General features: G+C 42.1%; 1 protein-coding gene across 2 annotated transcripts in view; it reads left to right on the top strand.

The window, feature by feature from the left end:
• The first annotated feature begins 6,964 nt into the window (after nucleotides 1-6,964).
• Nucleotides 6,965-26,608, top strand: part of si:ch211-137a8.4 (neurofilament heavy polypeptide) — a 41,039-nt gene continuing 21,395 nt past the window's right edge. Inside the window, exon 1 of one of the 2 annotated variants that reach the window (XM_005929351.3) lies at nucleotides 6,965-7,159. The gene's annotated coding sequence lies outside the window, so the exon portion shown is untranslated. Of the gene's footprint in view, nucleotides 7,160-24,464; nucleotides 25,482-26,608 lie in introns of those variants that run through there. The other variant, XM_005929352.3, reaches the window with a different exon arrangement.

The following is a 26,608-nucleotide window of genomic DNA, read 5'->3' as shown; positions in this document are numbered from 1 at the left end:
AGCATGTATAATGTAAACAGAATTGGTCCTAGCACTGAACCCTGTGGAACTCCATAATTAACCTCAGTGTGTGAAGAGGACTCTCCATTTACATGTACAAACTGGAGTCTGTAGCCACTTTTCCATAAGTACCTAGTCACAACACTCGAGTTGGATCGACTGGTTTTCCATTACAATCTGGTACTACCTAACATGTGTGGTTGTCATCATAGCAATGTGTCCAAGCATCATGCAACACGAACGCTACAAAACAGGTGGATGTCAAAGCAAGAATATACCTGCTGCTCGGTCTGTGGCTTTTCATTACACTCGGGGAAAACGGCGTTGTTTCTTGTTCGCCGGGTTTCGAAATGGCCGTTTTAATTTTCATGAATGAGAAACTCTCATGAGTAGTGAAGCTACTGACCAGCCAGTCGGTGGCATGCAGTCTGGCAACATCACATTTTAGTACCTGCTTGGATCGCCTGGAATCCTGGGCAGGTACTAAAAAGTACCTGGTACCAGGAACTATGACCTAATGGAAAACTGTGGCCAACTGTGCTGAGTCGATCCGAGTAGGTACTTATGGAAAAGGGGCTTGTTAGACAGATATAATTCTAACCACTGCAGGGCAGTGCCTTTGATACCTACAGGATGTTCAGATCACTGTAATAAAATATTATGGTCTGGTTGCCGTTAGACCGACTGCAGATTTCAGTTGCTTGCTTTGCGTTTTACTTCCCCAAACATAAGACACAAAATCTGTCAGCCCGACACACAGAATCAAACTCTCAGATTTTAAACCAGGTAGACATTTCTGCCGTAAACTGTACACGTATAAGTAGGACCTCCACACGTGAAACGTAACGTGCCCATCCCTCTGCTCTGAGGAATCCCACGGAGCAGCTGTGAATGGAATTACACGCTTACCTGAAAGCATCAGTGCATATTTATGTGTGTGTCAGTGCTCCTGGTCTCAAAGGCTCATTAGGTGAGCATATGGAGTGATGAGTGAAAAAGGTCTGCCGGTGATGGGGAACAGAAACAAGCCTGACTCAGCACTCTGGCTGCTGAATTACAGCTCGACGGTTTTACCTCTCAGCTTTTAATACACCGCGCTGAGTAGAACACACTAAAACTCGCACGACTTACCTTCGAATATCCGAGATTTGTTTTATTGGTCCGCAGAGATTTTATGCAGTCTTTAAAAAGGTAGAAAATGATTTTAATTTGCCTTTTAACCTTTTTTTTAATATACAGACAGGAAGTGTCCTCTGAGAGGGACGGACCTGTTACTGCTGTGCAGGAGCAGTCAGGTGAAAATGATTTTTCCTCGGTTCAGTCGGGGATTTCAGCATGCTGTGACCCTGCAGGCAGTCTGAACCACTGGTAATAAAATGGAGACACATTAATTCCTGAAATGTTTCGAGATATCAGAGCGTGCAGTAGAACATCAATATATCATTACCACTTAAATGTCGAGACAGCAGTGTAATTACTGCAGACGAGAAAGCTGCCAGCCTCTATCAGTTCAGGAGATGTTTATATTCCCTCATGAAGATGCAGGATACTGAGAATGTGCTGCACATTTTAACCCCTTAAATCCAGCCACCGCTGATGATACTGAACCTGTTGTAGAGGTTCTGGACTCCAGATTTGCTGCAACAAAAAACAACAATATTGCAAACGTTCCAGTCACAGCGGTGTTAGGTGGTAGAGTGTGCCTCACAGATTAGCTTTTTTGTTTCCTGTCAGGCTATTTGACCGGTAAACCAACATCACACTAATGACTTTCTCATCGGCACACACTAATAAGACAGTGTGTCACTTTGACTGCGAGGTTTATTTCTTGTTAGCCGACATATGAGCCAAAGGAAAAGGCAGCTAACATGATGAGTTGGCTAAACTTTAAAAATGTAAACCAAGCTTGCCAATGTAGCTGCCATCACCAGTGTGTGAATGTGTGTGTGAATGTGTGTGTGAATGTGTGTGTGAATGGGTGGATGACTGGATATGTAAAGCGCTTTGGGGTCCTTAGGGACTAGTAAAGTGCTATACAAATACAGACCATTTACCTTTTTTTTTACCAAACTTGCTACCTCAAAAAAGACTGACTGTGTAGGACTTCAAATGGATACGTTAAATACACTTAATATAATGATAATATAATATAATGAATACAAAACGTTACCTGATGAATCGTGATTTATGCTGAGACATTCAGAATTTGGTGATGTTGTCATGTCAGTATGGACTAAAAAGTTTACTTTGTTAGTCTTTTTCTGAATAATTAAGAACACATCAGATACACTTCATCTCCATCTATCTATCTATCTATCTATCTATCTATCTATCTATCTATCTATCTATCTATCTATCTATCTATCTATCTATCTATCTATCTATCTATCTATCTATCTATCTAATCTATCTATCTATCTATCTATCTATCTATCTATCTATCTATCTATCTATCTATCTATCTATCTATCTATCTATCTATCTATTGTTACTTATGTAATTTTTTAGTATACTTTGCATAAAAACAGATAGAGAAGAATTTTGGTAGAACTGTCCTATAGCCTGTGAGTCCACAGTATTTAAATTATGTTCTAACTCTCTATGATCTCACACTTTGCCTCATTCACATGAAAATCTCCAATAACACACAGTTACAGAACTTTAATACATTAGTGATTACAGTTTTTCTCAGTCGCTTTGGTGCATTTCTCACAACAGAATTGAACTCTCCACCACTACTAAGGCACTTCTCAAAACAATTAGTGCAAACTGCAAAACATGGTGGATAACTTGCAAAAGTGAGTCACTCCATCAAAAAGAAAAGTCAGGTGTCCAAAATAAGTTGTCAATGCATCAACAACAAATCCCTTGAGCAAAACAGACAATACATTCATCAAAAGCAAGTACTGATACCAAACAAAGTGTCAGGGCTGTCACAATTACAAGTCAGTAGTCCAGCACCTTTGGTCACGAAATCACATGGTCTGAACATGTTCTCATTGTGACGGATGTCTTTGTAGGTGCTTCCCAATGACATGTCAAGTCCGGACCGCATGCATGGCATGTTGAAAACCATAAATTGTAAAGGACAATCAAGACACTCCATATGCACTCTTGATAATATTTAATTTAAACTGTTCACAGCATTGTGCAAACTGGGGAAATACAGTAAATCCAACATTTTACAGCAAACAAACTCACTTAGACAGTAAACCTCACTGCAGTAGTTACGACTCAAAAAAAACAAACTGAAAAACAGACACTGCTGCATATCAATCATTGATATCTAGACGCTCCTGTCTGTTGGTTTACATTACAGTATATATGTACTTGTGGAGTGGGGGATGCTGTGCCGCGGTTCACCTGTGACTGGGTAGGAGAGGCTTTTCATTGGTTGCAAGTAGGAGTGACACACACCAATTTTCATTAGTGTGAGATAAGGTTCACCTGAGACATGTAGTTTATGGAGATTTTCATGGGAACTCCTCCAAAATAGGGTTTTCAAAATGGGTGTATGAATCGTTTGACAAGCTGTTCAGCAATTTTGAGTGCACTGACACAAGCAATGCAATGAAGACTATTAGTTGTAAGGACAATGACTATTCAGCCGGTACAAGTATGAATAATTGTGACATTCATGATGAAAGAAAGGAGATAGTGATGAATAGGAAGTCAAACGTGACCATTCTTTAGATATTTGTACTCACTCAACTGCTTCATGTCCAAAGGCATTTGCCTTTGGACGCAGTGAACGTGAAACCGCCACAGGGTTGTGCCAAAACGACTACATGTTGTGGTGGTTGAACTAACTGTTGTGCAATGTTTAATTCTGTTGTGAGAAATGCACCAAAGCGACTGAGAAAAACTGTAACCCTGAACACGAGCACTGTTGCTGGTGGCCTGTTGCTGCTCTCGCTCCAAAAAACACTGGAAAGCACTTCTCATCCACTGGAATGACCAGTTAAACACATAAACATGACTAAACTAAGGCAGGTAAGTATGAGTATTCTGTACTTTGAAAAACCAAGTACGAGTCACTGACTCAATATGAGTATAAATAAAGTTAAAGGCAGTCCACTGTGTGCATTTACAGTGTGAGGTCCTGTTTGCTCTGCCGGACTTTATATTGCTCACATTGTGGCATGTTTGGCATCGTTAAAAAGACTGTCACGTTTTTTATGGTCAGAAGATGTTGTTGTGGGCTGAGACATCTGCAGTCATGTTTTAAGTCTCATTGCTGCCAACGTCCAAAAACTTGGAACATTTTTTAGAACATCTTATCAAAATGGCCAGATGTGCACCCCAGAAAACGGGCCTGGATCAGATTTTATGAGGGATACAATTCATGTGGAAATGTGCAGTCAAATAATACATCTTCATCTGGTGACTTTTCTTAAACTATGAAAAAACAAGTTTGATTTCATCCACTAGGATCCTCTGTTGAATCTCCTTTGTTCTCTCCTTGGCTCTCCTCCTTTGCCCATCCACTCCTTCCCCATGTCTCCTCTCCTCAGAGGCACAGAGGGGGGATGAGGGCAGAGCAGAGGTAAAGGAGGAGCAGGAGAAAAGGAGGCTGCTGGCTGTCATGTCAAATCATCATCAGCATCAGACTGCAGAGTCAACGGCACGCTGAGTGACACATCCCTTTTCTGCTCGCTCACTCTCTCGTCTTCTTCGTGTCTCTTTTAAGATCCTTTAAGGGGTCGGCGTTGGACCGCGCTGTGTCTGCACGTGACAATTAACCCAGTCCCAGAAGCTTTAGGCTTCAGAATAAAACAGCTACATTTCTTCTTTGCTCTTTAATGATCTGCAAACGAATGCACTGCAGTGTTGGGCAGTGGAGCAGACGTTTGTTTTTAAACTGGACTTATTTTTCTCATTTCCAGCTCCTCATTTCAGAGTAGCTTTGCGTGATCTTTTGTGGAAAGCAACCCATGTGAAATCTTTTTAGAATGAGCATGAGCGTTTCTGGTGGGTCAATAGAAACTCTAAAAATTCATGCAGGGAAATTAAAAATCTTAACTGACACACAGCAGGGTCACTGAGTTGGGATAAATGGGATCAGTTGTAGTCAGTTCCAGCTCTATATTTTCATGCTCCTGCTAATAGATTTGCTTTGCATGATTCACAGTTCAAAATGATCCTTATTTGAATATACTGGGCCTCGGTGCAGCCCCTCAGTTTATCAGCTGTCTGAAATAAACAGTTTTAGCCCCTCCCACTTTAAGCCAACAGCTTTTTTAATTAGCTGTCCCGCATAAACAACAAGTTTAAACAACAGGTGGGTGGAGCTTTGTGAGATGATCAGATTATGGATGGTCTCACTTTGTGATATCATCCAGAGCTAAGAGCAAAAAAACAAATAAACATAAATCTGTGTTTAGAGCAATGTCCAACAATATTCAGTTATATCTGTTAAGATCCAATGAATGCAGCTTATTGAACAGTTGGCATGGAGTGAATGTTTAGCAGAGACTGTGATTTGGTTTGGTCTGTGCAGAAATTCAGAGTTGTGTTATCAGTTAAGTCTGTGAAGCAGCTTTCTTATGACTCTCCTACATAAAATAAAGCTGGTGTGTCACACTACTGCAGTAGTTACAAGGAGTAAAGTGCAGTTGCTGTTTATTGCTCTGCAAACACACTTGAAATGCTGTAAAACCAACCGTATCATCCGTCGCTGCTGGACACTCCCCCAAAATGTCACATCAGGACAGCTTCTTCAGAAGCAGAGCGCAGTTAAAGGATGAAGATTATTAGACTGTGGTTGTGCCAAGTCTGTTCAGGTACATTAAAAACTAGAAATTTCGTGCCCAGAAACAGAAATGTGAATCTTTTGTCCTGTCTTGCTCCCCTAAACCCCAACTGCTGAGGATTCTTCCTGGTAAAGGGGAGTTTTTCCTTTCCACTGTCGCCAAGTTTTTGCTCATGGGGGTCATTTTTCAGTTTTCTACCTTTACTGCTGTTTACTGTAGATGCGATTTACTGCTATCTAAATAAAACTGAACTGCCTTGAATTAGTAAATTAACACTTGTGAATATTTTACAAACTGCTGTGAGACTGTTATTATCATAGTACAGCCAAATATTTTTGACACTGCCCCCTTATGACAGCAGATCCTCTCTGCAGTCCGTAGCTTCCAGCGAGCTACCAATGAGCTGCCTCCACTGAGCTATCATTTCCCCTTAAAGTGGACCTCAGAGCAACTGCAGTTCTGCAGGTTTCCAGTTGTGCTGAAAGAAAAACTGCAGCCATAATGTACACACAGTGAAGATGCAGTGTGGACACAAAAGGAGGAAATCCAGAGAAGATCCGAGCGTTTTGTGCATATTTTAAATTTAGGAGGAAGGGGCCACCTCGCCCTGCACCCTCCTCTCTTTTTCTTCTTTTCTTGCATTGATGCTTTGCCCCCATTGTTCTCTGGCCTACACACACACACACACACACACACACACACACACACACACACACACACACACACACAAGGATGGAAAACAATGCGTGAAGCGTGAATGGAGCAGCCACCACAGGGAGAGTTGTAAGCTGCTGGCGCACAGAGGAGCGCCGCTGACTATCTCACTCCATCTGCTCCCTTTGTCTCTCACTCATCTCTCTCTCTTTTAATTCAAAGTTTGCACGCGCATCCCTCGCACGAGGGATGGAGAGAAAAATCTTTTTCACATTTTCTCAGAAACATTTTTTTGGGCAGTCTAAGGAGGTGGAGTCGGGTGAAGTGATGGTGGTGAGGGTGGAGATGATGGGGCTCCTGGACAAGGGGCGCAGAAGGGGTGGTTGCTAGGGGCAACCAAATAACGTTGAGAGGTGAACGGTGCGTGTGTGTGTGTGTGTGTGTGTGTGTGTGTGTGTGTGTGTGTGTGTGTGTGTGTGTGTGAGAGAGTGTGTGAGTGAGAGAGAGAGAAGAACCTGCCAACGTCCCGCTGCTCAACCCCTCGCGCCAATTTCATCTCACACAATTGGCTGAGCGAGAGAGAGAGAGCGACGACGCAGGCAGACGCGCGAGCGAGCAACAGAGAGAGAGAGAGAGAGAGAGAGGATGGCTGGTAGGATTTAGCCCCGGCAGCGTCTTTTCCCGTCCAACACAACAAGCTTATTACCTTTCTGTCCACGCGCCTGGAAACGGATTTACGCACACGAAAGGAGGTTTGTTTGCCTCTTTTATTTCTGCATTTCTCCACTCTGACCATCACTCTGCCGAGTGGCACATCTCTGGCGTCTTATTCATGTTTTCCTGCTCACCTCTTAATGAGCGGAGCCTTTTATTTCGGCTGCAGTTGGAGGCTACAGGTCGCAGGAGTGTGTTTAATGGCGATTAGCCGGCGGGTAATTAGCCTTTAACGGTCATATTAACCTGGTAGTAGTAGTGGTGGAGGTGGTGGTGGTGGTGGTGGCGTGCGGGGCAGTGAGGGTGTGCTGATCTGGGGTCCTCGTGCGAGGGCTTGTTTTTGTCGGCGGTGACGGTTGCGGAGGGGGACAATGAGCGGGGGCTGTTGTTTGGCGACGTCTCGCGCGCTTGTGCCCAAAAAGCCTTTGATCCAATTGCGTCTGTTTGCAAAGAGACACGTTTATATATATTTATTTCCATAGATTTTTTTTTCTTTAATTGAGTTGGGGGGGGGGGGACACAGGATGGTTGCCGTGTTTTTGTGACGTTATGGAGCCTCACAGGAGCTGTGTGTGATAGGTGATGATACTCGCGCGGGGCTTGCGGTTGATACTTTGATGTCACACGGAGCTGTTAATGTCTCTCCGTGCTTCCACGCGGCTCCAAGGGGCGTTTGTTGCTCTCCGGGACGGACGGTTAGGTCGGTCCCTGTGGCTCTGACATGTGTGTCTGTCATCTCCTACTTGCGCGCGCGCGCGCGCCTGTGTGTGTTTCTGTTTTGAGCGCGTGCAGTCTGGAGAATATCCTACCACAAAAATAAAATCAGTGAATTAGAACAAATAATAATAATTTCAAAAACAACCCGTCGAGGCGCGTGAGGTTGTTTACGCGCCCGGACAGCAGCGAGCGCAATAAACACAGAATCTCAGTCTGAATGCGCGCGCAGGAAGAAAAGAGACTGGAAAGGGGGCGGGGAGGGGAGAGGGCGCGTGAGGGTCTTTAAGCCATTTTCGATGAAGCGCGTGTTTAAAAAAAATGGTGCGCACATGTCGACAGACAGAATCACATCACAATCAGAGCCCAGCGTGCACGTGAGAAACGTAAACGAGGTCAGCGCGAGGAAAGCGGGAAAACTCGTGTATGTAGTGTCACTACCGGCTGTTTCCCGTCCTGTTGGCCCTGATGTGTCGAGGCTGGGGGTTAAAAGTGAGAAGTATGCCACTCTTTTCTTCCTCCAACAATAGACAACGACGTGCTTGTTGGGAATCTGGCGCTTCACTTGTTTTGCTCAGTGATGGATTCTCTGCGAGCCCCCCTCTCTCTGTTGTTGTTGATCTTAAAGCCATGAACCCCTCACTCATTTGCTGCTTATCTTGATTATGATTAAACTACCAGGTGGTGATTAATCGATCATTTAGCGGTTGTTTTGGGGGCCCATGTGCCGTCCATTGTTCCCTGTATAAAGCTTTTCATAAAGACACATTGAACGGTGTCGAGTTGGAGCTGAATGCGAATGTTTGTGCTGATATTTTTCTGTCCTTCCTGCATCGATGTGAAGTGTGTCTGCAGCAGGTGTAGTAAACACTGAAGTCTGCTGACCTTCTGCATCATCATGTTTTTATCGCTTTGTTCATATTTCTGCAGTGTTTCAGCTCTGATTTGGATTTTTTTACTACATAACTTACAGAATTATCCTTTAAAACTGCAACATGGTGGTAGGATTTTAAACGTTTTCCCCTCCTTTGGTGTGTTTGGGAGGAAAGACGAAGGGGCACACGATTTAAAAACATGTCGCCATATTAGAAGCTTTTTTTGCCCCCCAAAATGGAGGGGGGAGGAGGCTCAGAGAGGAGCTCATTAGCAATGCAAATTAGTTTTTTTCCCCTCTTCATCGGGGGCTCGGGCACCTGCTGTCTCGAGCATGCGCGCGGCTGGCTGGCTGGCTGGCTTCCTCCCCTCGTCGTCCTCCTCGGGCCTCGTGTGCGCGCCTCCCTCCCTCCTTCCCTCTGCCTCCTTCTCATTAGACTTATGTTCCATTTTCCACTGCGCGCACACGCTGCAGGAGCTTTGACGGATAAAGAATAAATAAATAAAATAAGAAGGAGGAGGAGAGCTCGTGCACTCCTCTCTCGCTCATGCAGCTTCTAGCAGAACATGGTGGAAATAAACGGAGGAAAAGAGGGGAAATAAAAATGTGGGAGGACGGTTAGGGTTGAAGTTAAACTAGAAAAGGAAGAAGGACACGGAGCTAGGAGAGAGGAAAAAAGGAAGCAAAAGTGAAGAATGAGAGGTCACCTTATTTTAACTCAAATTTCACATTCACACGGGATAAAATATAGATAGTTGTGGTCTAACGCACATGTAGGGTTGTTTTATCTGCTTGGAAAGTCTGACGTCATACATTTACAGGTCCAAACGCTCCTTCAGGTTCTAAAATCAAACCAACCCTGAGACAGCACTCCAAATCCTTTCAGCTCCCTCTGACTGAAAGATGCTAAAAAAGAAGAAATTAAAGCATACAGCTGTGCTACAACTCTGCAGTATTTTTATGTGATATAACACTGTTGCCTATTGTTACACCCATTTTTCTGTATTTTGGGGTGCCGTCAGGTGGTCTGGTGCACTGCTCCTTGCTAAATGGCGCTAGGAGAGCCAAGCGTCTCCTCGTTCAGACGGCTCATGTCTGAAATGACTGATTTGTCACAGCAGCAGATTAAATTTAGAGTTTGGTGTTTAGACTCCGGGCTTGCTGTTTTTTGATGATGGATGTAAACATTGGTGCATGATGAGTAAACGTCTGCCTGGAGGCTACAGGTGGATGCTGGGGTGGTGGAGGGGTTGAAACAAGTCAGAGGAAACTTTCAGTGTGAGTGTTTTTGGAGTTGTGATCAAAGTGAAGTGTGTTGTGACACAGGGCAGTATTTTTTATGTATTTTGTACTAAATTTAACTTCCATAAGTTTATTAAGTACATTCAGTTTTAGTTTAGTTTTTAATAGATTATTAGAATATATATTGGTATTTATCAGGGAAAAAAATGTAGTAGATACTTTAGTCTGAATATTAGTCATAAACTGAATTCTCACATAGTTTCTCCTGTTTCTGTTATATTTTTCTTTATATTTCTTATTTAATTTAAATGATACTCTTCTTATGACACATTGTTTAGTTTTATTTTGTTCACCTTTAGTTTAGTTTCAGTTAAATAGATTAATCTTCCTCACACAAATGCGTCAGTATATCCGTCCAACATCTATAGATTTATTGATTTTAGCGCCTGATATTTACCTGATGTTGCCTGGATTTTGTGGCTTTATAATATTTGCACATTACATAAAGAAAGAAGTAGAAGTGGAAAAACTAGAAAACCAAAATAAACATTAAAAATAATCAGAACTCAACAGTCAAAGTTAAAATATCAGCATCCAACCCAAACTCACAGTGTTTACATTTTACAAACAGGTTTAGTTTGCTTTTGCCGATGGGAGGAAACTGTTGTACATACCAGTATGAATAAATCTGCAGAATATTTGTATGTTTGCTGATATGGTTAAAGAATAAAACTGATGTCAGAATCTGACATTTATCACATAAATTTTTCATGAGATAAATGTTTAAAGATCTGAGAAAGCTAAAAGGCTGCAGTTTTTACATAACGATCAAAGGGAGGAAAAATGTCGCCATTAGCTTTGGTTGTTTTAAACATCGATGCTGGGGCAGAATTCATAGTAAACACTGATTCATTGACGCACAGAAGATGGAAATCTGGACTAGAGCCCCGTGTTTTGATCGGTATTGGCCTTGTCCACTGACATCGGCACAGAATAAAACGGCATTTACTGAAGTCAGAGCCGATGTCAGTTGCGTTACATCAGTTTTTCACCAAATTAATGGCATTTAGTAAATATTTATGATTAAGATTTCTCTGTTTGTCTGCAGGAAAGGGGGATAAATAATAATCACTAATAGAGAGAGAGAGATCGGTGTCAGCTATTGGTCCAGTTGTGATGTCACACCCAGTTCTGATTTTTCTTACAAAAATCTGTGTATAACATGTCGAACGTTTAGTTTGACCTTTGACCCTAGGCTGCTCATCGTTGCACAGTCAGTATAACGTTTAAAAACATATTTCAAGTTTTGACTCAGTACCAAGGCGATATGGTCACCTTCAGCACACACGCAGTCCCAGCTTGTGTCAGAAAGAAGACTAATTAGCTGATAAGCAAAGGTTAATGGGCTGAATGATGAATGGGAGATAAATGAACGAACGCAGGAGACGAGAAGACGGGACGACGAAGATGAACGATAGACAAAAATGACAAATTATTGTTGGGGTTAAAATGGCGAAAGTAAGAAGAGAAATGGGCAGGAAGCAATGACGAGGAGCAAAAGGATGGATGATGGCTTATACGTGGAGGAACATGCATAAAGGAAAGGAGAGAGCGATGTAGAGGATGGCACGGCAAATTAAAGAGACAGAAAAAGAAGAAAAGGGTAAGAATGAGGAGAAGAAATGAGGTTAAGAAGGAGAAAGAAGGCACAAAAGGAAACAGGAAGATGTTAACAATGAAAGATGGAGCAGAAGGATATTAGGAGCCAAAGAGACAGTGAGGAAAGGAGTGAAGAAATAAGAGAAGGGTAATAAATGGAAGGAAGGGAGGAATGAGAAGTGGTGAAGGAGGTCTCATTTAGAGGAAGATTAAAGGAGACAAAATAGTTGAAGGTGATAATGATCAATCAGTGAGTGAAATATAAATGACAGAAGTTTTGTGGGAACCCAGGACGCTGTGTTCAGCATCACGTATCGCAGCTAACCGCGAACAATCAGCGAGGAAAATGGATCTATAGATGCCGAATGCGGCGAGCGCGATGGGAGAGCAGAGGAGGGGATTGTTTCCTCTGGTCACGCGTGGATCATGTGGTTGTTTTCAATTCAGTGAAATGCACAACATGTGCAAAGTCTTCGCTTTACTGTCATGCAAGACTACGATGGATCCACGAGTTTCTCCGTATACGCTCATCTTTACCATTAAAAGGTCACCTGTTTAGCATCGATGTCCCACGTGTGGGACTAATAAAGGTTATCTTATCTTATCTTATCTTAAATCATTGGGATACGGCTAAACCCTGATTTCTGATTAGCTTAGTCATGCTCATTTTTTAAACTTCTCACCTTACAGCGTGTTTTTTTTCAGTATGTTTGATTTATGTAATGCTCTGCATGTCTGCAGCGATGTATCTGCAGCATCGCTCTGGTAGGTCAGGAACAGAGTTTATGATGTGAAGTGTCTGACCAGCGCTGCGTTTCTGGGTCGGATGTTGGTTGATTGATATATTAGCTTATGCATTGCTCATTTTTTGGTATTAGCATTGTGATTGCGAGCTAGTTGGCACATCACATACTCCCCCTGAAAGTGTGACATGATGACAGCTTTTGTCAGACATCACCTGTGGCTTAGCAAAGGTGCCAGCTGACACAGCAGCGTTGGATGCAGGGAGACCTACAAGGTGCACACTGGAAAGCTGTAGTAGTGGTGAGGAAGTTTTGGCTGTAAAAACTGCCTGGTCAGGTGGAGGAAACAGTAATTCAATTCAATTCAATTCAATTTTATTTATATAGCGCCAAATCACAACAAAAGTCGCCTCAAGGCGCTTCATAGATACAGAGAAAAACCCAACAATCATATGACCCCCTATGAGCAAGCACTTTGGCGACAGTGGGAAGGAAAAACTCCCTTTTAACAGGAAGAAACCTCCGGCAGAACCAGGCTCAGGGAGGGGCGGGGCCATCTGCTGTGATTGGTTGAGGTGAGAGAAGGAAGACAGGATAAAGACATGCTGTGGAAGAGAGACAGAGGTTAATAACAGATATGATTCAATGCAGAGAGGTCTGTTAACACATAGTGAGTGAGAAAGGTGACTGGAAAGGAAAAACTCAATGCATCATGGGAATCCCCCGGCAGCCTACGTCTATTGCAGCATAACTAAGGGAGGATTCAGGGTCACCTGGTCCAGCCCTAACTATATGCTTTAGCAAAAAGGAAAGTTTTAAGCCTGATCTTGAAAGTAGAGATAGTGTCTGTCTCCCGAATCCAAACTGGAAGCTGGTTCCACAGAAGAGGGGCCTGAAAACTGAAGGCTCTGCCTCCCATTCTACTTTTAAATACTCTAGGAACAACAAGTAGGCCTGCAGAGCGAGAGCGAAGTACTGGGTTAGATTGTAATGTTGTAGGCTGCATATAAGAATTGGACATAAACATTAGAGGGCCTGCATTAGCTTCATTTTTCAGTCAAAAAGGTTGCTGTTTGATTCAGATCTGCCCCTTTGATGAAAAATGATGAGTTTGGAATGACCGCCCTGTCACCTTAACTCCCCAGAACGAGAACGGGCTGGTTAGCAACTTAAGGTGAAGACGCAGCTCGACTCACTGTCGTCTGAGCTGCAGATTCCAGCGTGTGCTGCAGACAAGTTAAAGAGTTAAAAACACTGAAGTGAATGGACGTGGATGTGACAGCGCCATTTCTAAAGCACCCCAGTCATAAGGGTTTTATATTGGCACATACTGGATGACACAGACACTCAGGTGTCTGGATTTGGGCTATAAATAAACTGGATTTTCAAAGCTGAAGAATATATGAGTAAGGGAATATTTAACTTAATTTAACTAAAGTCCAAACACGATGTCTTTAAGGAATGCTCTGCTGCATTTTGTTCACATTTCTCTGAGAATTTAACATTTTAAGAGGAGTTAAAATCTTTTGAAGAGATGTGCAGAATTAACCAGAAACTCTCAAACTTTCTTTTAATAATCACCCCCTTGTTTCTTTGAATATTTGTGGTTGTTGAGACTGTTCATCCAACAAAACAAGTGATTTGGGGAAGTTTTGAGATGTTCCAGAACAAACTGGGAATAACTAAAAACAACAGCAACCTGCACCTCCGCAGCAGGTTTTGGCTCGTCGAGGTGGCTGTTGACTCGCATATGTTTGTGTGTTGATGCTGAATGGCTGATATGAAGAGATTATTTGACCAGAAAATAAAATGTGGAGGAAAAAAAGAAAACCTCTGCTGGAAAGACTTAAGAGATAACATCAAATCGGTATTAAGCTACGCAGACAGATAGCGCTGCCATGGATAAAATATTTAGCTGGATTTCCAAATCAGCCTTTTCCCCCCACATTACTCTGAGAGTGTGTGTGTGTGTCTCCCCCCAAATCCTACCCAGCATGCCTGCGGAAAACAGGGTCAGGCCGGAGAAAAAAGAGAACGAGAGCGAGCACATGATGGGCAGATAAAGGCTCGTCTGTGTCAGAGGGAGAAGAGAGCAAGGAGGAGGAGGAGGGCAGGACGATGAAGGGGCCTCTCTGTTGAAGGAGGGAGTTCAGGCTCTATAGAAATCTCCCATGGTGGACAGAAACAAGGCATTTAGTCTGTGAGTCGGCCTCTGGAACGCCATAATAGGCTCTTATAATGATGCCACTATGGACAGGGACTAGAAAACACAGAATGTCCCTTTAAACTGAGCTTTTGGTGAGAAATGCCTGTAGTGTGAAGGAGGTGGATGAGCTGTTGGAGGGCCTGCAGTAACATGGACTCTCTGTTAAAGTCAACTTATCCTACTTTTACTTACTTCATGGGCAAAGTTTTGAATACTGAGGTCAGAGTATGTACACGTAATCCCTGAAACCGAAGGTCAGACTTCTCTCTGCTCCCAGTGCTCAGTGTTTTACTCTTAGATGTCACAGACAGCAGATTTCCTCAATATGGTCATTCACGCAGAGAAGCCACGCCCACCTGCAGTATAGACTTGCTTACGAGGGGCAGCCAATGAAAGGAAAATATGACAGATTTTTCTCCCAGGATTCAAAGTTTAAAAAAATATGGGTGCCTAATGAATGGGTTTCAAGAATGCATGGTGAGTAAAAAGTGGATTAAAAATGATTAAAATCCCCAAAGAGGATACAGTCTGAGGAAAAACATAAATCTACCCAGATTAAATTTATCTGTAAGTGTATCAAAGAAAATTTGCTGATTAATTTCACGAGTTGTGCTGAAATAACACTGAGCGAAGAAAAGAAAATCTTCCACTGTGACTATTAAACCATTAAATAGACCAAATATGCTTTTCTCTGTGATTTTTGTGAGGCACGGCCAATCAGAAGACAGTCGGCTTAAAGGAGGAGGAGCTAAAACAGCTTGTTTTAAATAGAATGAACTGAGTTCCCTCAGAACTGAGAAGGATTATTTTGAGTTGTGAATCATGCAAAGCTACTCTATTAGGACTTCCAAGCATTGTTTGGGGAATTTGGTTAATGCTCACGCGTGAGTTCTCGTATATTCACTTAATGAGCAACTGGTCTCTTTGGAAGAGAACTTGATTGGAAGTTAATAAGTGTTAACTGGAAATGTTATAGGTTTGCAAAAATTACATATTAAGTTTGGATTCCTGTGTTGAACCTTGAATATAAATCATTCTGTCGTTAAAGAAGAGAAGCAGGGCTGATGGTTGGAGAAACTTGCCTCTTGTTCAGATAATGTGGGAAGTAGTTTCACAGTTGGAATTGCAGTGGATGTTTTTCATTGTCCACGATGCATCTGTGCTTCCAGTCGCCCACGCTTCCTTCACGCCAAGCTTCAAACAGAAGATGCTGTCGTTTTGGTCTTTTCTGCAGCTTCGAATTTGAACGTAAAATAAAAGGCTGACTTCTGAGAGAACGTCACATCTGTACAGCCTGGATTTCATTTTGACTTCTAAAAAGAAAAACCTTTATTCTTCTCAGACTGTCAACAAATATTTGACCAGATAGAGGAAAATTCCTTCTTCCCAACTAGTGAATGATATGTTTTATTAGGACGAGCAGACAGCAGCTTCAGATCCAGGTATCCATTTAAATGAAGTCAGGAAATATACCGACTTATTATCAGTCACGTATTTCATATGTGAAATATCATCAACACTTTTCACAGGATTCTACATTAAATGTGTGTTTGTAACATGGTGAAAAGCTGTTTTCCTATTCGGTTTAATTTACACGGCACCAAATCACAACAACAGTCGCCTCGAGGCACTTTACATTGAGAGGTAGACCCTACAATAACACATACAGAGAAAAACCCAACAATCATATGACCCCCTATGAGCAAGCACTTCCAGGTGTGCCTCAAGATTTTATGACATATTCATTATAATGCATTTTAAAGATAATGATATATGTATAGAAAACATTGTTTAAATCACTTCTGTCAGAGGGAAGTTTGGTCTGTTGGTTCACTGGTGGATGGTGGGAATTATGGGAGGGTAACACACATGCTCTGAACCACAAATAAGGTGCAGATGATCCACTGCCTAAAGAATAGAAAGGAAGTAAGTCCACTAAAATGGAATATTAATGCTTTGATTGGACATTTGAATGGGATATCAGTCCGATCCTGTCTTAAAAAGTTGGTTCAATTGACATTATTTGATTTCGTCACCTCGGATCAGCTCCACAACGTGTCTGTGAGGAGCAGTAAAGGAAGGTAAACTCCGAGTCAGAGGAGGAAAGTCAATAACAGCAGTTTCCTAATGACTCTCAAAGTTGAAATCAAACTATCAAATTTGTTGAATAACATTAAAATATTTTTGTTCCTAGTCTCCGCTTCACAGTCGGGGTTACAGCTTTTTAATTTGACACCATTATTACAGAACCCAGCATGAGCAGATACCAGAAGCAAAGGTATCAGTATTGGACCTGGAAAAAAATTGGATTGGTGCATCCCTAACTTGGACACCAAACATCCTTTCTATTCATAGGAGGGCTGAATCTGAACCAGACACAGGAAGATTGTGAATTAGACTGTGTCAGAGTGTGAGGTGATGCAGGCAAAGAGGAAGGCATCAAATCTGAATTTTGCATATGTGAGTACTGGTGTGATATGGTCAGAAAAGGTTTCACCTTTGTTGTGTTTAAAATATTGACAAATGATTAACAGCAAAGACGGAAAACACCGGGTCCAAATTCCAGGAGGGTCCATGCAGAGTGTTTGAGTCGGCCTTTCAGCTCTCCTGTGAAGGACTTCATCAGCTTCTAAAGCTGAAGATGCCGTTCAGATGAAACTTTTGCAGAGGACATAAGTTTGTCCAGTTTGTCTTGAGTCAAGCATATTAGCCCATCGTGACCGGCATGGACCTACACACATATGTCTACAAGGAGAACCTCACACAGCTCTAACAGATCAATACAAACAATGAGCCGACAGCTCTGTTTCTTTTTTGTCTCCCAGATTGTGTGTTCATGCTCTCCGGGTGTGGTGCAGATAAAATAAAACTCCTGATTTCAGCTTGTAAGAGAACCAGGAAGTAAAAACAGACCTTAAACTCCGACTTCACTGTGCATGGACAGTTTGGCCTCTGAGACTTCCTCCACTTGGCTAAATTAATGAATAACTTTCTCAAACAGACACCGTCACTGTAGTTCTTCAGTTAAAATGTAAACCGTGCTGTTAATCAAGCTGCAAGTGAAACAGCAGAGTCCAAAGTTACAGCGGTGCCCCGGAGATATAAATTAATCTTAAATACTGTCCTTACTCCTTGCTTGGCATCAACCCAAATTAGTCTGGATTAGGACTGCTGTCTCCATCCTTCTTAAGATGGTGTGACAGAGACTTCCCCCTTTTAGGTTTTACTGGCTGTCAGAAGATTTTAGTGAGTTCAGACTCTAATGTCTGTGCCGTCTCCAAAAACTGCATTTTTCTTTTAGTGGGTGCACAACAGTAAAGGTAATTATTCAGTTAGCTTTACTGGTATTCAGTTATTCAATTCCATATTTTTATTCATGGACTGTATCAGAGCAGCTTTGCATTATTCACTGTTCAAAATAATCCTTGTGTGTCTTGTACTCGGTCTAAGTGCAACCACTCAATTCATCTTCTGTCTGACAGAAGTTGTTCTAGTCCCTCCCCCTTTTGGGATAACTTTTTTTCTGATGGGCGGTTCCATTCATATCTACATACCTGCCAGTCCAGACGACAGAGTGGTTGAGCTGATGTATCAGTGTGTCCCGATAGCTAACATACAACAAAAAGTCATTATGTCCGCTTTTCTTCATCGAGTTCTTCGCCTTTCTCAACAGAACTCCATCTGGAACTGATTTAAACACAGAATGACTACAAGTTGCAGCTTTTTAACCTCTAGTGTCGAATCACTGCAAAAAGTAAACGCAGCACGACACAGATTTCTGTGCCATGGGTCTGAGTCTGGACACTGGTGACATTAGTTCGACTCCACTGTGGCCTTTTCTGCTGCTACCAGGGTCACAGCTGCCACAGAGGACTTCACGTTCGTGTCCTCTAAAAGTTTCTGGCAAAGCGAAAATGATCTATCGAGGTTTTTAAAGATGGTGAAACACGATTAAACAAAAGGCATTTTAGTGTTGTCTGCTTTGAAGATGAGCCCCTTCTCACCAACTTTTAACCAACCTGCAGGCCCGAAAAAGCCAACACTGAAGTGCAGTTTCTCTAATGACCATTAGAGGCTGCCTCCAAATCTTCAAAATGCTACCCTTCAGCCTTCTAGTAGTTGCACCTGTGGTATCAATTGAAAGTCCTTGGTAACCTTAACACAGCTGAAGTGCTAAAGTTCAAAGTAATCCTTATTTACCGTCACATTAAAGGCTTTAATGGACCTTCATGAACTGCTGTGAGAGTTTGTTGGAACGAACCTGCTGCACAAATGTTCAAGAAAGCTGAGCAAGGGTCACATGTCAGATGGTTTTCAGAAACATTTCGGATCAATTGTGTTTGTTAGACTTGATTTTGATTAAACCAGCAGAAACTGCTGGTTCTGCTGCAAATCCATTTAAACAAGTTTTTATGTCAACACTGAAGATGTGTGAGGGAAGTCCTTCACAGGCAAACCCGTGTGAGGACACTGTGTGTGGTCTCTGCTGCTCCTGCAGATGGATCTAACATGCTTAAAGCATGTGCCGTGTCATTTGAAACTTTATGGCTCAGCGAAATCGTCCTGTCTCTTGACCCTCTGCACTCTGTGGTCAGAGATGAAGGTTAGTGTCAGAGCCAGACACCTGCCTGGAGTTGAACTGTTTTACCTTCAGCAGACAGGGTGGAGGTGACGGTGGTCCCGCGGCCCCACTGTGCATCAGGGTAGCATTTTAGATCAGAGAGCTTGTTTCATGGTTTTAATTTTAAGTCTGTCCTTTCTACTTCAGGTTCACCGGAGGCTTTAAAAAAGATGATGGTCTGGGTTAAAACAAACCCCGTGTCACAAACCAAATCGTCCATCTGTATACGTGTGGTTACACATGTGTGAAACAGCACTAGCGTAGCTTTTTAAGAGCCAGTGTGCTTCATAGACGTGGCCTTTTCAGTTCAGTTTTATTTACATAGCACTAGGGCTGCTCGATTATGGCAAAAATGATAATCACGATTATTTTCACTGAAATTGAGATCACGATTATTTGACGATATTTATTTAACCCTTTAAGACCTACTATAGAACCAAGTCCACCAGAGCTTTTTTTTTTTACATGCTGTAGTGCCATTTGTGGGAGCATTTCAAGTTGCTATACATCAATACAACTGTTATAGCCCATATTTTAATAATATGTATGCATTAAGTCCATAGTAATTACATAAATTGCAAAAAAGTGCAATAAACTACAAAAAAAATTGAAAATCGCTTTTGTTTTGTTTACATATATTTCTACTTGGAGAAATTTAAGAGGTTTATCCCTCAAAACTTTAAATACAATAAAGTTGCAAAAAATAGTTTCCCACCACAGGAAATTTATTTTGAGTGTCTTCATAGTTTTATTTTGGAGATACAGCAATTTTTATATACTGCAGGAAAAACAAAAAACAATCCTATGATGCAAATTTGCAAAGAAAACAGCATGGTGCATCATTTCACTGTGGGAAGTGTTACGAACAGCTGATAGGAACGGCAAAGCGTGTTTCTGGAATATTATGTTTTTGTTCCTGCAAGCGCTTTTTATGCAATTTTTGCAAAGCTATATGTGGAACGAAACCGTGACCGAGGACAAGCTGATGGCATCAGATGTAAGTACAACTCCTCCGGTTTCATATGCAAAACAAATTATTGCGCTAGCTTACACGGTTCAGGTTCTACAGGGATTTAAAAATAGTTACGCAAAACGGAGCGTGCTGCTCTGACCGGCTTTAAAGGGTTAACAATGACTTTAAAAAATAATATAAAATAGTGTGCAACACCACTGAAGTTTTTTTTTTACTCTCTTTCAACCAACGGCAGTCACTCTCCTCTCCAAATAACTTCTGCTTAGCTTTCCAAGCTTCCCTCGGGTCCTCTTAATCAGCGGTCTCCAACCTTTTTTGCGCCACGGACCAGTTTATGCCCGACAATATTTTCACGGACCGGCCTTTAAGGTGTCGCGGATAAATGAGGGAGGGGCTAATAATCGGCTCAGTCATTTTTAATGATCGTTGAAAGCCCAGATCGTAATCGTGATTAAAATTCGATTAATTGAGCAGCCCTACATAGCACCAAATCACAACAGCAGTCACCTCACGGTGCTTTACACTGTAAGGTAAAGAACCTGCGATAATGCAGAGAAAACCTCAACAATAAAAAAGGGGCTTCCATTGAGCAAGGCGACAGCGGGACAGAAAAACTCCCTTTTAACGGGATACACCTCTGACTGAACCAGGCTCAGGGACTCATCTGCTGCGGGACAAAGGACACTAAACATATTCTCTCATATCTTCATTTTCTTTGGTAAAACGTTGGCCCTGCCTTCCTGGATTTGATTATTTCTCACTGAGAGGCGTTGCTATCAAATCCAACAACCTTGAGTTTCAGGGCAAACTGTTTAACATGTCAGCATTCGGGGGATATTTACCCTCTTTTGTGGGCTCTTTTAAACTGAAGGATGAATCAGGAGGACAGCGGTCTCTTGTTTTTCTCTGCTCTTGTAGTGGTTGAATGGGTTGCTGTGTTGTTATTGCATTTCTGCAGATGTCACGGCCCTGTGGAGACTTAACACTGTACGTGTGATCTGTTTTTAATCCACAGTAGTAATGTGTTTTCCCCCCTCTCTCTCTTTATCTGCCTTGTAGCTACTCTCCTTTTTGCAGCTCTTTGGCAGATTGAGCTGAATTGAAGGGTTTTTGATTCAGCGTTGTGCCCTCATTACCATGCAGACCTATATTTTCAAAATACAATTCCCTAATTATCCGTGCTGTCGTAGTTCTGCATCAGGAGCAGGAGGGGTGCTCTGAAAAGGCTTTCATGTGCAGCGCAGTGAGGGTCCCGTTATTCTCAACTCCTTCATCAAAAAAGAAAGAAAGATTTGTGTGTGCTGGTTCAGATGAGAGCGTTTGTTCCTGGTTATTCAGGGAAAGAAAGAGCAGGAAGTCTTGCATTTTTGGGAGGATTGTTGAAGAACTGCAGCTGTTTGGTTTTTTTTAAAGGACCACCTATGAAAGTACAAATGAACAAGGGCCCAGCCAGCGGTGCATTACATGGATGGATGGCACTAATAATTGATATTTAGGTTCAAACGGTTAACTCATTGGCCAAGCTTCTTCTTCTGTAAATGCAACACCCTGAGAACTTTCTTATTTTCCTGACACGGGTGGATGCAAGGCTAGAAGATGAGCAGCCAACTGTCCTGCATGGTGGTGTGACCCTTTAAAGTTTACCCAGAATGCATTTTTTGAGGTGAAAACAGATTGAATTGGGTGACAATGCTTGTTTCTATTCCTTTGCAGACATTAGGGGCCAGATTTACTAAACAGGGCAAAGTATCACAAAAAGCCCAAATAGTTGTGATTTTATGGGGGATTTAAAGAAATTGTGCCGTTGTCCAAATCCAGGTACTGTCAGTTCACTTCAATATCAACAAATAAGTATTTAAATCAGTCTGCACACTGGATTTAAATATTCTTCCCCTGATATTTCGCAGCTTGAGAAAGGAAGTCCCAGAAACACACATCCAACAGGGTCAGCTGCAGAAAGCTCTGAATTCTCAGCTCTTACAGTCTTGTAGCTGCGCTGTCTTTGTAAATACAAACTTCTGCTTTTTGTCCTGGCACAGTACGCTAGGAAATCCTAAACATTGTTCTTGTTTAACTGCGTTGTATAGCACTAAATTTTGAAAGACCAAAACCAACAGTGTGCTCCTCTGGTATTCACAGGAGAAAGCCCTGCAGGTTTTCCTGTTGCTTTTCATTCTTGCTGTTGAATTTACAGACAGGACGTCACCACACATATCCTTACAGTCAAATATTCAAAAACAAAGGGGAGATAAAGACATAAATGGAGGCAACTCTCAGACAGCAGCAGAGAGACTGTGTGGTCCCATGGGCTGAATCCAGTTTAAATTGGCTGCTTTCCTCGCTCAGGATTAGACCTGGGCTTAATACCTTTACACTAAAAGGCCTTTCCGTTCTCTCCGAGGGCAATCTGCTGCAGGAACACACCCGGCTTTTAATCCACAACAACAACAAGTGCGTGGCTGAAGCTGGCGGAGGCGAACCGCACCACGACGAGCTCAAAGTCTAGTTTAAAAAATAACAGAAGTCTGGGAAATTATTAGACAGAGTAAATCGGTTCTTATGCAAACGAGGAAGCGGTTTCTGTTTCTGGCAGCCATCTTTGTTTTGGTCAAGGAAGGTGCAGCTTATGGGGAGCTTTCAAGTTCTTTAACAACAACCGGATACAGGAGACTGGTGCCAATTAGATAAGTTCATTGACACAGATTGAATCAAGAACTGGTCTAAAAGCAGATTATTTCTTCTTCTATGGTTCTTTAATGTGAAGGTGCTGTTTTCCTCGCTGGTAACCGGAGTATCTTTGGATTTTGGTTGGATAAAATGGAGAATCTGAAGACTCCAGTTTGTTTTTATTTGACTTTATGATTGTGTCATGCAAAAACACCACCATGTCCAACTGTAAACCCCCCAAGACACAATCAAGAAGAAACTGCAGCCATGCTATGAATATTACAGAGTACTCACACAACCTGCATGTTTGTAAATCTGATGATTTTATGGGTAAGAGGAAGGATTCCTGTTACAGACCATTATCTTATTAACAGCTTGCCGTAACGTCATGTTCATGGCTGAAGTTTTACTTGATCCAAGTACGTTTGTTATGTTGTTAAAAAATATTTCAACAAGTTCTCTTAAAACAAGTCAATAACTTTATCCTAATTATGTTTCATTTTAAATTATTAACACACTGTAGCAGAGCAGTAATGTTGCTGCGATTCACGCTCAGCTCTCAGGCGACCTGTGAATCCTCCAAAAAAATAAAGACTTGCTGTTTTTAAATGTTCATATTCATACAGTCGCCTGCAGTTAATTGCATTAGTGACTAGTGACGTGAACTAGCCTTCGAAACATTTCAGAATACGGTACGAAGCAAGCGAGCTCTGCTGAGCTTTAGGGCTGCCGCGATTAGTCCACTAGTCACGATTACGTCGACTATTAAAATCGTCGACGACTGATTTAATAGTCGACGCGTCGTTTGAAGCTTTGTAAGATCCCAAAAGCCGCAGGAGTAAGTAGCAGGATTTAAGAGTGTAATAACAGACTGAAACAGAAGATGGCAGCACTGCATGTACAAGGATGCCAGCTGCCGTTAAACCCCGAAGAAGAAGAAGCTGCGGCCCAGCTCAGTTTCCAACAATGGCGGCAGCTAGTTAGTTTTAATATTACTCTTATTCTTCTTTCTGGGTCACAAAATAAACGTTTAGGCGAGAATGTAGCTGTGTAAACCTCAAATATCTGCTCAGTTTATCAAGACACCACATATTTTGAAAAGCGCTCTGACACTTTTGGAGACCCACTAGCTCGATAGCTAGCCGGGGGCTAGGTCACTAGCGCCGTGAGAACACCGGACTCCCGGCAAATCGTTTTCAAACCCACCGCCGTCTTTCACTACTCAGGTTAAACATGATATATAAGTCACTTAGATAACTTAAAATGTTATTGTTTGGCTTTTTTCAGTATTTTATTTGTTCCTGAGTAAATCGGTTTGGCTGAGATTAAAGTTATAGTTTTTACACAGCTGATTATCAGAAGTGTGAGATGCTCCAGAATATACTCCGGTGTCCTGTTATATTTTAGATAGCAAGGAGTTTATTAAACTTCACCGAAACAATCTGCAAATTTCATTAAAATTTAATAAACTATCATCTTGTCTTTATTTTTAGTTAGCACATAGCTGAAACACTTAAAGCTGTAAGCTAATGATAGTTATATAAGAGCAGAAGCTGCTGGTGCAATAAGCTGTACGTTTTATGTCCAATGGATGGTGATCTGATTAGTCGACTAATCGCAGAAATAATCGGTGACTGGTCGACTATCAAAATAATCGTTTGTGGCAGCCCTACTGAGCTTAAGTCCGAGTACCGGAGGAAGCAGTGCAGTAAAGCTGCAGCAGTGCAAACTGAAATATGACTGAATTTTTATGTTTTCATTTGATAACTCAGAAAATGCATATTTACACTTTTCTGTTTGGTCCTAATTGGCTGTTAAGCCTGTTTGAACATGGGTTGGAAAATGTGTTTGTCTCTTTCTTGTCCGTTTATCGCAGAGAATATTGAAGCTGCATTTCACGTTGAGCTTGATCTTCTCCATCTTCAGGCTGTCGTCCGAATCGCAGCAACTGAGCTGTTTTTTTGCTGTCATAATTTTAGTGGTTGTGATGTGGTGAAGCGGGCAGCACTCAGTTATTTTGCAGGTGAGCAAAATGATGTGACGTCCTGCTGTTATGTGAGCGTGCTCAGAGCCTGAGGCCTGGGTTAGCAAAGGAAGCCGATGCTTATGTTTGGGGTGCCGTCATCTCTGACTGGGTTTTAGATTTCAGCAGCAAACCAGTGTTTGAAATTCTTACTGAATATATTACCAAAATTATTCAGACTAATTATCATAAACAAATAGTTTCAAATGTATTAAATTAACCAGTAATGCTAATCCAACCAAAGCACCTTCAGACAGCAGAGGCAGGGTTCACTTTCTGTTCAGACTCACAGGAAACACCTCTGAGGAGCCTCCTTACCTGTCCTTAAACCCTCCCACTGTGAAATCAGCTCCTGGCTTTACAATCAATCAAAATGTGCTGCTTTGCGTTTTGCTTTGATCTGATTGGCTCACAGTCTCACAGTATGGTGGCCAGCAGGGACAAACTTTACAACCAGCAAGGAACAAAGAAGTAATTAGTCTCAATCAAGTAATCAAGGCGATCAGAGCAGCTGATTGAATTTAAATTCTTCTGTCATGTGTTGGGACGCTGTGTGGTATTTTTAGGCTCTGATTAATCCACCAAATGCTCTGATGTTACCTGCCGGCACACGAAACGAGGCAAAATGAACTCCTGAGGTAAAGTCCTTGTTTTTGTTCAAATAATCCATTCGAGATTTTGGTTTCAGTTTCCCTGGTCCTGTTGAAATATGGCTCAAGTGTTTGGGTGCAACAGTAAGCTGCGTATTTGTGAAGCGTGATACGTTTGCTGCTCTGAAGCCAGAAATGAAATGACCACATGTGTGCCGGAGCCGGTTTTATACACACTTCTACTCCGGCTGCTGGTTTAAGCCCAGGTAGCTTCGCTCTGTGGTAGCTTTCAGTCGTTGTGGACTACTTCTTTATTTTCTCTCTTGTTTAACAAGTGGACAAAACAGCACTTTTATTCTGTTTAATATAATAACAATGAAAAACAGTTTTCAGTTCTTTATCTGTGGTGAAAACACAGAACAGTTTCTTTCTTCCACGTGATCCCAGCATCCTCCTCCGTCACACCAACCCTCAGCACGTCCTTCATCACTACATCCATCAGTCTTCTCTGAGGTCTTCCTCTTTCCCTCCTGGCTAGCTGGAGTCCAGTATATCCTCCCTCCCTCCTCCGCACATATCCAAGCCATCTCAGCCTCTCCAACTTTGAGCCGTCCCTGTGATGGACTCATTTCTGATCCCGTCCATCGTGGTCATTCCTAATAAAAATCTGGACATCTTCAGCGCTGCCTCCTGTCTTTCCGTCAGTGCCGCCATCTCCAAACCTTCCCTTTCCTTTTCTCGCTGCCAGTCACAAATCACCCGCTCCACCCTGCCTGCATGCTCTTCTTATCTGAATTTAAAAATTCAGTTTTCCATTATTTAATATTTTATCTACAATGAAAACAGAGGAAACTGTCTGGTGTTTGATGATGGATGCGTGGTTAAAAACGTACACCTTTTTATTTAATGGAATACTAATACCATTAAATCCCACCTCATCCTTGGGTTTTTAATGGTATGCGTGGAGTGAAAATACAAACTACACACGCCTGTGACGATACGAGGTTTTTGCATGAGGGACAAATCCACAGCCTTTAATTTTGACTTTACATGTTCCCTCTGTAATCTGTCATCCTCAGGCTGTTGATTCAGCAGGCGCCAGAATCTGTTGTCAAATGAGGTTGAATTGGTTTTGTCTGTACAGCGTTCAGCATATTAAAGACAGAGTTTTCTGT

This window comes from Haplochromis burtoni, unplaced genomic scaffold (assembly GCF_018398535.1).
Source record: "Haplochromis burtoni strain Fernald_Lab_line unplaced genomic scaffold, NCSU_Asbu1 Contig_123, whole genome shotgun sequence".
NCBI classification, from domain to species: Eukaryota; Metazoa; Chordata; class Actinopteri; order Cichliformes; family Cichlidae; genus Haplochromis; species Haplochromis burtoni.
The sequence above is the reverse complement of the archived record's forward strand: the minus strand, read 5'-3'. Positions and strand labels throughout refer to the sequence as shown.